Genomic DNA, 11,953 nt, shown 5'->3' with positions numbered 1-11,953 from the left:
CATGTTAATACGTGTTTTGTACGTCTCGATCTTTATCAGGGTTATTAATGTAATATATTAAAGTATAGGGGTTATAATGTATATGGTTAAAAGGCCATTCGCTCTATTGTAAGTTACATTCGTTACTCCGTAACGAATGTAACACATTCGTCTAAATGTAAGCCTGTTTAACGAATGAGATAACGAATGAGGGCTATTCACTATCACTTACAGTATCAACGAATAAGCATGTTTATTCGTTAAGGTATTTGTAACGAATGACCTATTCGTTAAGTTAAGTTTAACGAATAGGGTCATCTTCCTATATATACCCCTGTAATCTATTCTAATTATAACAGTTCTGATTATTCCTTGAATCCTCTCGTTACTCTGTCCGATTGCCATCTCGATACACACACTGCACCTACTAACGTATATCAAGCCTAATCGTATACCTAATCAACATGAACATCGATGTAATCACAAGATCTAGATCCGTTTTAAGCTCTCTCAAGTGGTATCAAAGCTACGGGATCTGATCTTCGATGTTTTTTGTTGATTAATTCGTTTAATTCATCATGTATTGGATTCATATCATGAAGAATTGATCGAAATTGAAGCTTAACGATTCAAATTGAAACAGAGATTGGTATTGTCATCTGTCACACCCCGACCAATGAAGGCGGAAACGTCGAGGAGCGACATGATTGCTCATCGAACAATGACACTATAAAGTTACAATATTTAAACAACTCATTTAAATCCATATCATCATAAATAACATAACAATTGTTCATACAAAATGCCAAATAGATAGATAAACAAATAACTTGTTCTTTTATTTTCTAATATCCTAAAGCCAAGATAATAAGTTTCTTCAAGTAATCCAATCAAGCTAACATCAAACCTGTAACATTGCATAAAATAGAGTTTGTCAACACGAAGGTTGGTGAGCAATTTTCATAGTTTTGGACAATAAGTATATAGTATGAAATCCACAACTAGTATATGAAAACAATAAATAATAGCAACAATTTAGAGAATAAAACCGTCAATAAGAATACATTGACGAACCGTCAATAAGAATACATTGAAGACAATAATGAAATCGTCAATAAGAATACATTGACGACACCTTTCTATATGGGGATACCATATATACTCGGAATTAACGTATGATCATACTTTGATGAGGCTACCCGCCTTAGCATTCAAGAGGCTACCCGCCTTAGCATTCAAGAATTTGCACATAATCATGTAAAGCATATAACACAAAATCGAGCATTTATTTAAGTAAACATATACAATACGTGTTGTGGTTTAAGACTCAAGTATAAATCATTTGAATTTGAATAAGTATGCAATGCCACCCCCAAAACGAAAGATGGAAAACGGGGGATGAAAAAATACTCACATTAACAAGTAACTTGAAAGATAGTGTCGTGAATAATCGGAGAGATCGGTTTAACGAGCAAGACCTATATTAAACGGGTCTTGTGTTGGTAGGTAGTCTTGTAAGGGTTTAAAATAAAATACATGACAAATAAAGTAAATAAATAAAGTTTAGGATTTAAAATGTAAATATTTGAGAAATTAAAAAAAACGAGTTTTGTAAAATAAGTTTACTCGAAACCGGGTCTCGGTATTCTATTCATTAGTTTTTTTCTTTTTTTTACTCAACCTATGTTAAGTAATAATGTGGGTTAAAATGCGATATTGCAAAACCTTTGGTTATAAGAATACCAAAACGAGGTTTAAACGAGTGTTCGGGTTTGTCGGTTCGAGACTTGATAATTGACCAAGCTCACAGTTAACTTCCCAAAATAATAAATGTTATGAGATAACTCAATAAAATCAAAATAGACTTAACCAAGTATGTAGTTCTATTGTGAAGAACCTTAACGTTCGTTAAGCGAGTATACGACCTTATCGGTTCGAACTTGTTATAAGATCAAGTTGGTTACCGACATGCCAAGTATGTTTAGAAATTAACTAAAATTGATTTAAAATATAATCTTGAAGAAAAATATGAGATTTGGTGGCTAAAAACACACTTGTGTGTCTTAAGCGAGTGAACTCGGTTTAGTTCGGTTTTTGGTTCGGTCCTTGACTCGGAATAAGACCGAGGATGGTTACCACATACCCAATTACCATGGAACTTGTAAAATAACTTATAAATAATAATACTCAAGTTTTACATTCAAAAAGTTAACAATAAAACTTTTAAACAAAAGTTCGGTTTTTGGTTCGGTCCTTGACTCGGAATAAGACCGAGGATGGTTACCACATACCCAATTACCATGGAACTTGTAAAATAACTTATAAATAATAATACTCAAGTTTTACATTCAAAAAGTTAACAATAATGCTTTTAAACAAAAGTTCGGTTTTTGGTTCGGTTCTCAACTCGTGATGAAACCGACGCTAGTCACCACATACCCAATACCATGGAACTTGAAAAATATGAAAAATAAACTAAAATATGTAGAATTTAAGCAAGTATAACAAGTTATATGGTTAGATTTGTTAAATATATAAACAAGGACTACAAAGTCCTCCATGTAACCTTGCCTTACTAGTCCGACATTTCAACCGGCCGAGACCGGAGAAATGAAATACCAAAGGTAAACAAGGAGTGTATATTATATATATGTTGTAACATCAGGCTTTAAGTGTTGATAAGTTAGTTAAAATGAAAGATTAGCTTATGAAGAACAACCTTAGAATTCAAGAATTTGAGAGAGAAATGAAGAAATGAGCAAGCACAAATGAAGAAGATGGGTGTGTATATATAGAGTAAGTTGAATGGGTCTTTCATAAAGGGTGTTTCATGAAAATGGGTTGGTTATAGACCCAAGAAAGCACAAACTACAAATGGGTCCTTCAAGTCTCCATTTTGGTTGTTTTAGTCCATGGAGTTCGTTTTGAGCGTTTTCGGGGAATTTTAAGAACCGAAAAGGGTGTTTTTTATCCAACAACTATAAAACAAATATTTAACATACAATTCATCATTTTGATAATATCGAAAGGTTCGGGATACAAAACGGGTCGGGTTTACATTAAGAATACAAGTATAAAATAACCCAAAATTGACAAATGTCACAGTATCCCCTACTTTAGGAAATTTCGTCCCGAAATTAAGATGATGTAAATAAATATGGATATTTCTCCTTAATCGAGTCTTCTCGTTCCCATGTAAACTCCGTGCCATGCCGTGATTCCCATCGAACTTTAACTAACTTAATGCGACTTCGCTTGGTTTTCTTTTCATTGCGGTCCATGATTTCAACGGGTCGTTCAACCATAATCATTGATTCATTGACTTTTACTTCGTTAAGAGGTATATGGAGACTACCTTCGGCTAAGCACTTCTTGAGATTTGAAACATGAAAGGTCGGATGAACACTGGTGAGTTCTTCCGGTAGTTCTAGTCGGTAGGCTACTTTTCCGACTCGCTCAAGAATCTTGAATGGGCCTACGAAACGGGGAGCTAGTTTTCCTTTCTTTCCAAAACGAACAACTCCTTTCCAAGGGGATACCTTGAGAAGGACGAGATCGTCGACATTGAATTCGATCGGTTTTCGCCGTTTGTCGGCGTAGCTCTTTTGTCGACTTCTAGCGGCAAGTAGGTTCTTGCGAATTTGGTCGATACAGTCGGTGGCTTCTTGGACCATTTCGGGTCCGGTAATTTGAGCTTCACCGATTTCATTCCAACTAATCGGGGAACGACATTTGCGACCGTAGAGAGCTTCGAAAGGAGGCATACCGATGCTAGAATGGAAACTGTTATTGTAAGAGAATTCAATGTAAGGAATGTGAGAATCCCAATTCCCACTGAAATCGAGTATACACGCTCGAAGCATGTCCTCAAGTTTTTGAATCGTACGTTCGGATTGTCCATCCGTTTGAGGATGATAAGCAGTGCTAAGATCAAGACGAGTTCCCAAGGTTTCTTGAAGTGATCGCCAAAAATGAGACGTGAATCGAGCATCGCGATCGGAGATGATAGTCAAAGGTAAACCGTGGCGACACACGATTTCGCGAACGTAGATTTGGGCAAGTTGCTCGACGGAGTATTTTTCTCGAATTGGAATAAAGTGAGCGGACTTGGTTAGTCGGTCAACAATCACCCAAATGCTATCGTTGCCTTTTTGTGTAGTGGGTAGTTTCATTATAAAGTCCATAGCAATGTCTTCCCATTTCCATATGGGGATTGGTGGTTGCTCGAGTAACCCAAAGGGTTTTTGATGTTCGGCTTTGACTTTAGAGCAAGTAAGACATTTCGAAACGTACGTTGCTACGTCTTTCTTCATACCCGGCCACCAAAAGGTAGAACGAAGATCGAAATACATTTTATCCGCACCGGGATGAACAGAATATCGTGACTTGTGAGCTTCATCGAGTATGCAAGTACGAAGGTCATCACGATCGGGAACCCATAAACGATTGAGATAATACAATAAGCCATTGGGTTTTGTTTCGAGTTGAAGCTCAGCTCCACATGACATTTCGTCGTACATGTTGTCTTCGTCAACGGAGGTACGTTGGGCTTGATTGATTTTGGCTTGGAGATCGGTTTGAACGGTGACGCTAAGAAGCAAGACGGATTTGACATTAACCTTTCGACTAAGGGCATCGGCCACGACATTCGCTTTACCGGGATGGTAGCGAATTTCGCAATCGTAGTCACTAAGTAACTCAGCCCATCTTCGTTGTCTCATGTTGAGATCTTTTTGGTCAAAAATGTGTTGAAGGCTTTTGTGATCGGTAAAAACCACACATTTCGTTCCGTAAAGGTAATGTCTCCAAATTTTGAGTGCGAAAACGACGACACCAAGTTCAAGATCGTGAGTCGTGTAGTTCTTCTCGTTGACCTTGAGTTGCCTTGAAGCATACGCGATAACTTGACCTCGTTGCATGAGAACGCAACCGAGACCTTGATGAGAAGCATCGCAAAATACTACAAAGTCGTCGTTTCCATCGGGAAGGGTTAGAACGGGAGCATTGCAAAGCATGTGTTTAAGAGTATTAAATGCTTCTTCTTGTTTGGATCCCCATTCATAAGGCTGTCCTTTGTGAGTTAGGGAAGTGAGGGGTAAAGAGATCTTGGAAAAATTTTGGATGAAACGCCGATAATATCCGGCCAAACCGAGGAAAGATCGAATTTCCGTGGGTGTAGTTAGAGTCTTCCAATCTTTGACGGCTTCGATTTTTGCGGGATCAACATGAATACCCTTGTCGTTGACGATGTGTCCCAAAATTGAACTTCCTCTAGCCAAAATTCACATTTTGAGAATTTGGCGTAAAGTTGTTCTTTTCTTAAGACTTCGAGAATGGAACGCAAGTGATGCTCATGCTCGGCTTTGGATTTAGAGAAGATGAGAATGTCATCAATAAAGACAATAACGAATTTATCTAGAAACGGTTTGCAAATGCGGTTCATGAGATCCATAAATACCGCGGGTGCATTGGTTAACCCGAAGGGCATGACCAAAAATTCGAAATGTCCATATCGAGTACGGAATGCGGTTTTTGGAATGTTTTCTTCGCGAACACGCAACTGATGATATCCCGATCGAAGATCGATTTTGGAGAAACACGTTGCGCCTTGGAGTTGATCGAAGAGGTCGTCGATTCGTGGCAAAGGATAACGATTTTTGATAGTAAGTTTATTGAGTTCACGATAATCGATGCACATGCGAAATGAGCCATCTTTCTTTTTCACGAAGAGGACGGGAGCACCCCAAGGAGAGGAGCTTGGACGAATAAATCCTTTGTCGGAAAGTTCTTCGAGTTGGTTTGATAACTCTTGCATTTCCGACGGGGCTAAACGGTAAGGAGCCTTGGCCACGGGCATTGCGCCGGGCACAAGATCAATTCGAAATTCAACCGGACGAATGGGTGAAAGACCGGTAACATCATCTGGAAAGACGTCGAGGAAATCACAAACAATGGAGATATCTTGGATTTTTCTTTCCTTGTGGTCTTTTACCACCGCTTGGGCTAGGAACGGAACATACTTTTGGCGTAAATATTTTTGCGATTGAGAACACGACATGAGATTGAGCCTTTTAGGAAACATTTTGCCGTAGACCTTAAGAGTTTTACCGTTGACAAGCGGAATACGAATGAATTTATCATAGCAAACGATTTCGCCACGGTGCAAAGATAACCAATCCATGCCAACTATGACATCGAAACTTCCCATTTGCATCGGAATGAGATCGATGGAGAATGTACGCTTACAAAGAGTGAGAGAACAATTACGAAGGACCGAGTTTATGGTGATAGAATTTCCATTGGCGACTTCGACAGAAAAGGGTCGAGAAAGTTTAGTGCGAGGTACGGCAAGAGTAGATTCAAACTTTAATGAAATAAAACTTCTATCGGCACCCGTATCAAATAATATAGAAGCCAAATGCTCGTTCACTAAAAACATACCATTTACAACATCGTTTGCCACTTGAGCTTGATTAGCATTCATCATAAAAGCTCGTCCTTGGTTACCGGGATTTCCTTGAGGTGCATGAGGTGGTGGAGGAGGAGGTGCTTGGATGGCTTGCATGGGTTGGATGAGTGGTGCATTGAGTTGGGGAAGTTGAGGTTGGTAGGTTTGGACTTGGTAGGCTTGGGTTTGATAGTAAGGTATGGTTACGGTTTGGGCTTGGTTTGCAAAAGTGAGTCGTGGGCTATTGTTGCGAAATGATTTGGGTCACCACAGTTAAAGCAAGCTCAGGGTTGTTGAGGAGGGTTTTGCGGGTAAGGTGCAAAGCGGTTTTGGGTGTTTTGTGGAGTGGTTCTTGGTTTGTTGGGTTGAGTACGTTGTGCGGAACGACATGTGTTATTTAGATGGCCAAAACGGTTACAAATGGTGCATTGGCGACAAGGTAAGTGAGATGGGTGATGAAGTTGACAATTGTTGCATAGTGGAAAAGTACCGGTATAGGGTTTTCGATTTTGTGGGGGAGCTTGGGGTTGTTGTTGCGGTTGCGGTTGGGTAACGGCATAGTTTCGGTGGTTTTGTTTGGGTTTCTTTTTGTTGTTGTGGCGGGAAGAGTTTGAGTAGTTGATGGCTTGAGGTGGTGGGTCAACTTTGGCTTGAGGTGCGGGTTCGGTTTTGCTTTTATCACTTTTCTTCTTGATCGTTAGGGTACCCGCCTTAACATGGTTTTCCGATAGCGCACCGGCTAGAGTAATTGCATCCTCAAGGTTCTCGGGTTTGCTACTCATGACTGAGTCCCGAATTATCATGGGTAAACCCCCGATGTATTTGTCGATTTTACGTTCAAGCGGGGTAACCAAATGAGGTACAAGGGTGCTCAATTCATGAAAACGGAGCGAGTAAGTGGCATTATCACCACTTTCTTGTTTCAATTCCCAAAATTCGGCTTCAAGATTTTGGAGCTCGTGTTTGGGACAAAACTTCTTCATCAGTTTCCTCAAACATGCTCGAAGCGAAATTAGTTTTCTTCGCTTCGGGGCACTCGTTGTGTCGGAACACACTTTCCATCTTTTCAAACCATTGCAACAAGGTAGTCGCACAGTTCGTACCAAGGAATTTGGTTGGGTTAGCACCGGTAAATTGTTTATACAAGTAGGGAGCGGGTGTGGGTTCAACGGGTGCTACAACGGGTGGAGGTTGGTTTGCTTGCAAGTGAGTTAGGAGTTTGGGAATCACAGCGGCGACTTGTTCGGCTACTAAAGCGGCCATCTTGCGTCTGGAGTCCTTGCGGTAGTGGCGTCGTAGCGGAGGCATTCTAAAAATTATAAAGAATTGTAGTGAGTTTGAGGGCATTGAGTTTAAAATAGAAGATGTATGTAACCATTTTTTTTACGTGAATCCTAGTGTCATAAGGATGAGAATGTTAGTAGAAATAAAGTTTATACATAAACCAAATGATAAAAACGTATATATAAGTATATGTTTCAAAGTTTCGAAAATTTAAAATTTGGACGTTTTGAAGTGTTGAAATTTGTATATAGTCGGAAAAATCGTACATGAACCACCATGATTTGATATTCCAAAAAAAAAACAACAAAATTTCTTGTAAACATATATATAGTTGGGAAAATCGTACATGAACCACCATGATTTGATATCCCGACAATAAAAACTTATGTAAAAGTAATATATATGGATTCGAACATGTGCACGTATCACCGCGTCTTTCATGTTGTTGACTCAAATCATGATAATAACATACAATAAAACGGAGATACAACGAGATGTTAAAAACACTTGTCCACGTATCACCGTGGCTTTTATGTTTTTAACACCAAAAATAAGGAGGCGACCAGAACGCTCGCATACGACAACTTAAAGTGTCGGCTCATATAACTCGAGTTGCTTGACCTAGAAACCAACACTAAACCCAATCATCCCAGGTAAGTAAATCACCTTCGATTCTTGGAATCTTTTTGTCAAATGATCGAATCAAGTGTTTCGTTCCCTACGGTCGTCACAAAACAAATTATAGAACCTTGCTTTAAGGAGATTGTAAACAACGAGATCCAAGTTAAGCTTGTGATCCATAAAACACAATATAAAAACTAATGTTTTGTTTTAAGGTAAAAATGCCTTAGAATACTATTGAAAGTGTGTGTATGTGTACATTTATGATGAGATAGATTTTTAAACAAGTTTATAAATAATTAATAAATGAAATAAACAATCAAGTAGGGTAAACACGTATGAGCACACGTATAGGGACCCTAGAGCATAAACTATACTAGGCAGTTACGTCTAACCACCTATCCTATAGTCGATGGCTCTGATACCAATCTGTCACACCCCGACCAATGAAGGCGGAAACGTCGAGGCGCGACATGATTGCTCATCGCACAATGACACTATAAAGTTACAATATTTAAACAACTCATTTAAATCCATATCATCATAAATAACATAACAATTGTTCATACAAAATGCCAAATAGATAGATAAACAAATAACTTGTTTTTTTATTTTCTAATATCCTAAAGCCAAGATAATAAGTTTCTTCAAGTAATCCAATCAAGCTAACATCAAACTTGTAACATTGCATAAAATAGAGTTTGTCAACACGAAGGTTGGTGAGCAATTTTCATAGTTTTGGACAATAAGTATATAGTATGAAATCCACAACTAGTATATGAAAACAATAAATAATAGCAACAATTTAGAGAATAAAACCGTCAATAAGAATACATTGACGAACCGTCAATAAGAATACATTGACGACAATAATGAAATCGTCAATAAGTATACATTGACGACACCTTTCTATATGGGGATACCATATATACTCGGAATTAACGTATGATCATACTTTGATGAGGCTACCCGCCTTAGCATTCAAGAGGCTACCCGCCTTAGCATTCAAGAATTTGCACATAATCATGTAAAGCATATAACACCAAATCGAGCATTTATTTAAGTAAACATATACAATACGTGTTGTGGTTTAAGACTCAAGTATAAATCAATTGAATTTGAATAAGTATGCAATGCCACCCCCAAAACGAAAGATGGAAAACGGGGGATGAAAAAGTACTCACATTAACAAGTAATTTGAAAGATAGTGTCGTGAATAATCGGAGAGATCGGTTTAACGAGCAAGACCTATATTAAACGGGTCTTGTGTTAGTAGGTAGTCTTGGAAGGGTTTAAAATAAAATACATGACAAATAAAGTAAATAAATAAAGTTTAGGATTTAAAATGTAAATATTTGAGAAATTAAAAAAAACGAGTTTTGTAAAATAAGTTTACTCGAAACCGGGTCTCGGTATTCTATTCATTAGTTTTTTTCTGTTTTTTACTCAACCTATGTTAAGTAATAATGTGGGTTAAAATGCGATATTGCAAAACCTTTGGTTATAAGAATACCAAAACGAGGTTTAAACGAGTGTTCGGGTTTGTCGGTTCGAGACTTGATAATTGACTAAGCTCACAGTTAACTTCCCAAAATAATAAATGTTATGAGATAACTCAATAAGATCAAAATAGACTTAACCAAGTATGTAGTTCTATTGTGAAGAACCTTAACGTTCGTTAAGCGAGTATACGACCTTATCGGTTCGAACTTGTTATAAGATCAAGTTGGTTACCGACATGCCAAGTATGTTTAGAAATTAACTAAAATTGATTTAAAATATATTCTTGAAGAAAAATATGAGATTTGGTGGCTAAAAACACACTTGTGTGTCTTAAGCGAGTGAACTCGGTTTAGTTCGGTTTTTGGTTCGGTCATTGACTCGGAATAAGACCGAGGATGGTTACCACATACCCAATTACCATGGAACTTGTAAAATAACTTATAAATAATAATACTCAAGTTTTACATTCAAAAAGTTAACAATAAAGATTTTAAACAAAATTTCGGTTTTTGGTTCGGTCCTTGACTCGGAATAAGACCGAGGATGGTTACCACATACCCAATTACCATGGAACTTGTAAAATAACTTATAAATAATAATACTCAAGTTTTACATTCAAAAAGTTAACAATAATGCTTTTAAACAAAAGTTCGGTTTTTGGTTCGGTTCTCAACTCGGGATGAAACCGAGGCTAGTCACCACATACCCAGTACCATGAAACTTGACAAATATGAAAAATAAACTAAAATATGTAGAATTTAAGCAAGTATAACAAGTTATATGGTTAGATTTGTAAAATATATAAAGCCTACTCAACTCTCACTATGGCATTACCGGAACAAATTTTTCATCAATACAGTACAATTAAGATTTGTGCTTCTTTGTTCACAACTTTGAAAACAAGAAGTTTGGGGAACACACTTGAGAGTAAGAAGACGCTTGTAAAATTTCAATTTAGAAATTTTATTTTGATGAAAAATGAGACGGTTGAAGAGATGATTAACCGATTTACTCATCTGATTGTGGAGATGTCAAGTGTCAATCTTGAGCCAACTGAACAGATAAGATTGATCACTGAAGAATGCTTTACCTCCTTCATATTCAACTTTTCTGTTTGTGTTGAAATAAAACGGTTTCTTTCGAAACACCGCGCTCACAGCTGTGCAATTCATCAACAAGATTGAAGAAAGGGAATTTGATATTAAATGTCAAAACTCGTTGAAAGAAAATCAAAACCAGCAATCTTCAACTCAAAACCCTTCACTCTATGGGGGTGCCTTGCCAGCAAATCATTCTTCAAGTTCCGTACCATTCAATGCTTTCTTTGCTCAATCTCAAGAAGAAATTCCTAATGTAAACTGTTCTCCTAATGTATGCTATATGGCCAATGGAGCTAATGCAAACACAAGTACTCCATCATCAAGCTTGCCTAAAGTAAATCTGCAAGAGGTTGAACAACAGTTTGCATTCTTGTGTGCTTTCATGACTTCATATGAACAGCTTGTTGGAAGCAAGATTGCCACAAGTGAATTAACTGATGAAGATAATGATCAAATTGACCCAGATGATCTTGAATTAATGGATCTCAAGTGGAACATGGCTATGATCGTTCGAAAAGTTAAGAGATTCATGCAGCGAACTGGGAAAGATCTTCCTGCTTTGAATAAAAGGGTCGGATTTGATAAATTGAAGGTGAAATGTTACAATTGCGGGGACTTTGGCCATTTTGCCAAAGAATGTGATAAGCCAAGAAAAGAATATTATGGGCCACACAATTCAGAAAGATCTTCAGGGAAGAATTCATCTGGTAGGGATAAGAGTAAAACAACTGTATCTGGTGGTGAATAAGAGAAGTCTCCTGCTACTCAAGCTCTGGTGGTTAATGAAGCTGTTGATTGGTCTCAACATCTGTTGGAAATCAAGCTAATATGGCAATCGTTGAACCAGTAGAGAAATTCGAAGATGCTAGCAATAATAATGTATCTGAGGAAAGTGATTCATCGGATTCTGAGACAGATACTGAACAAAGTCTGTCGTCTCAAACTGAATCAATTCCTGATCAAGTTGAATCTTATGCATGTATGGCTAAGATTGATGAGGTACGTCCTAAACCTCAAA

The sequence above is a fragment of the Bidens hawaiensis genome, unplaced genomic scaffold (assembly GCF_021521415.1).
Source record: "Bidens hawaiensis isolate Kalapana, Puna unplaced genomic scaffold, B.hawaiensis_p1.1 tig00028768_1, whole genome shotgun sequence".
NCBI lineage: Eukaryota > Viridiplantae > Streptophyta > Magnoliopsida > Asterales > Asteraceae > Bidens > Bidens hawaiensis.
Note: the sequence above shows the minus strand (reverse complement) of the source record.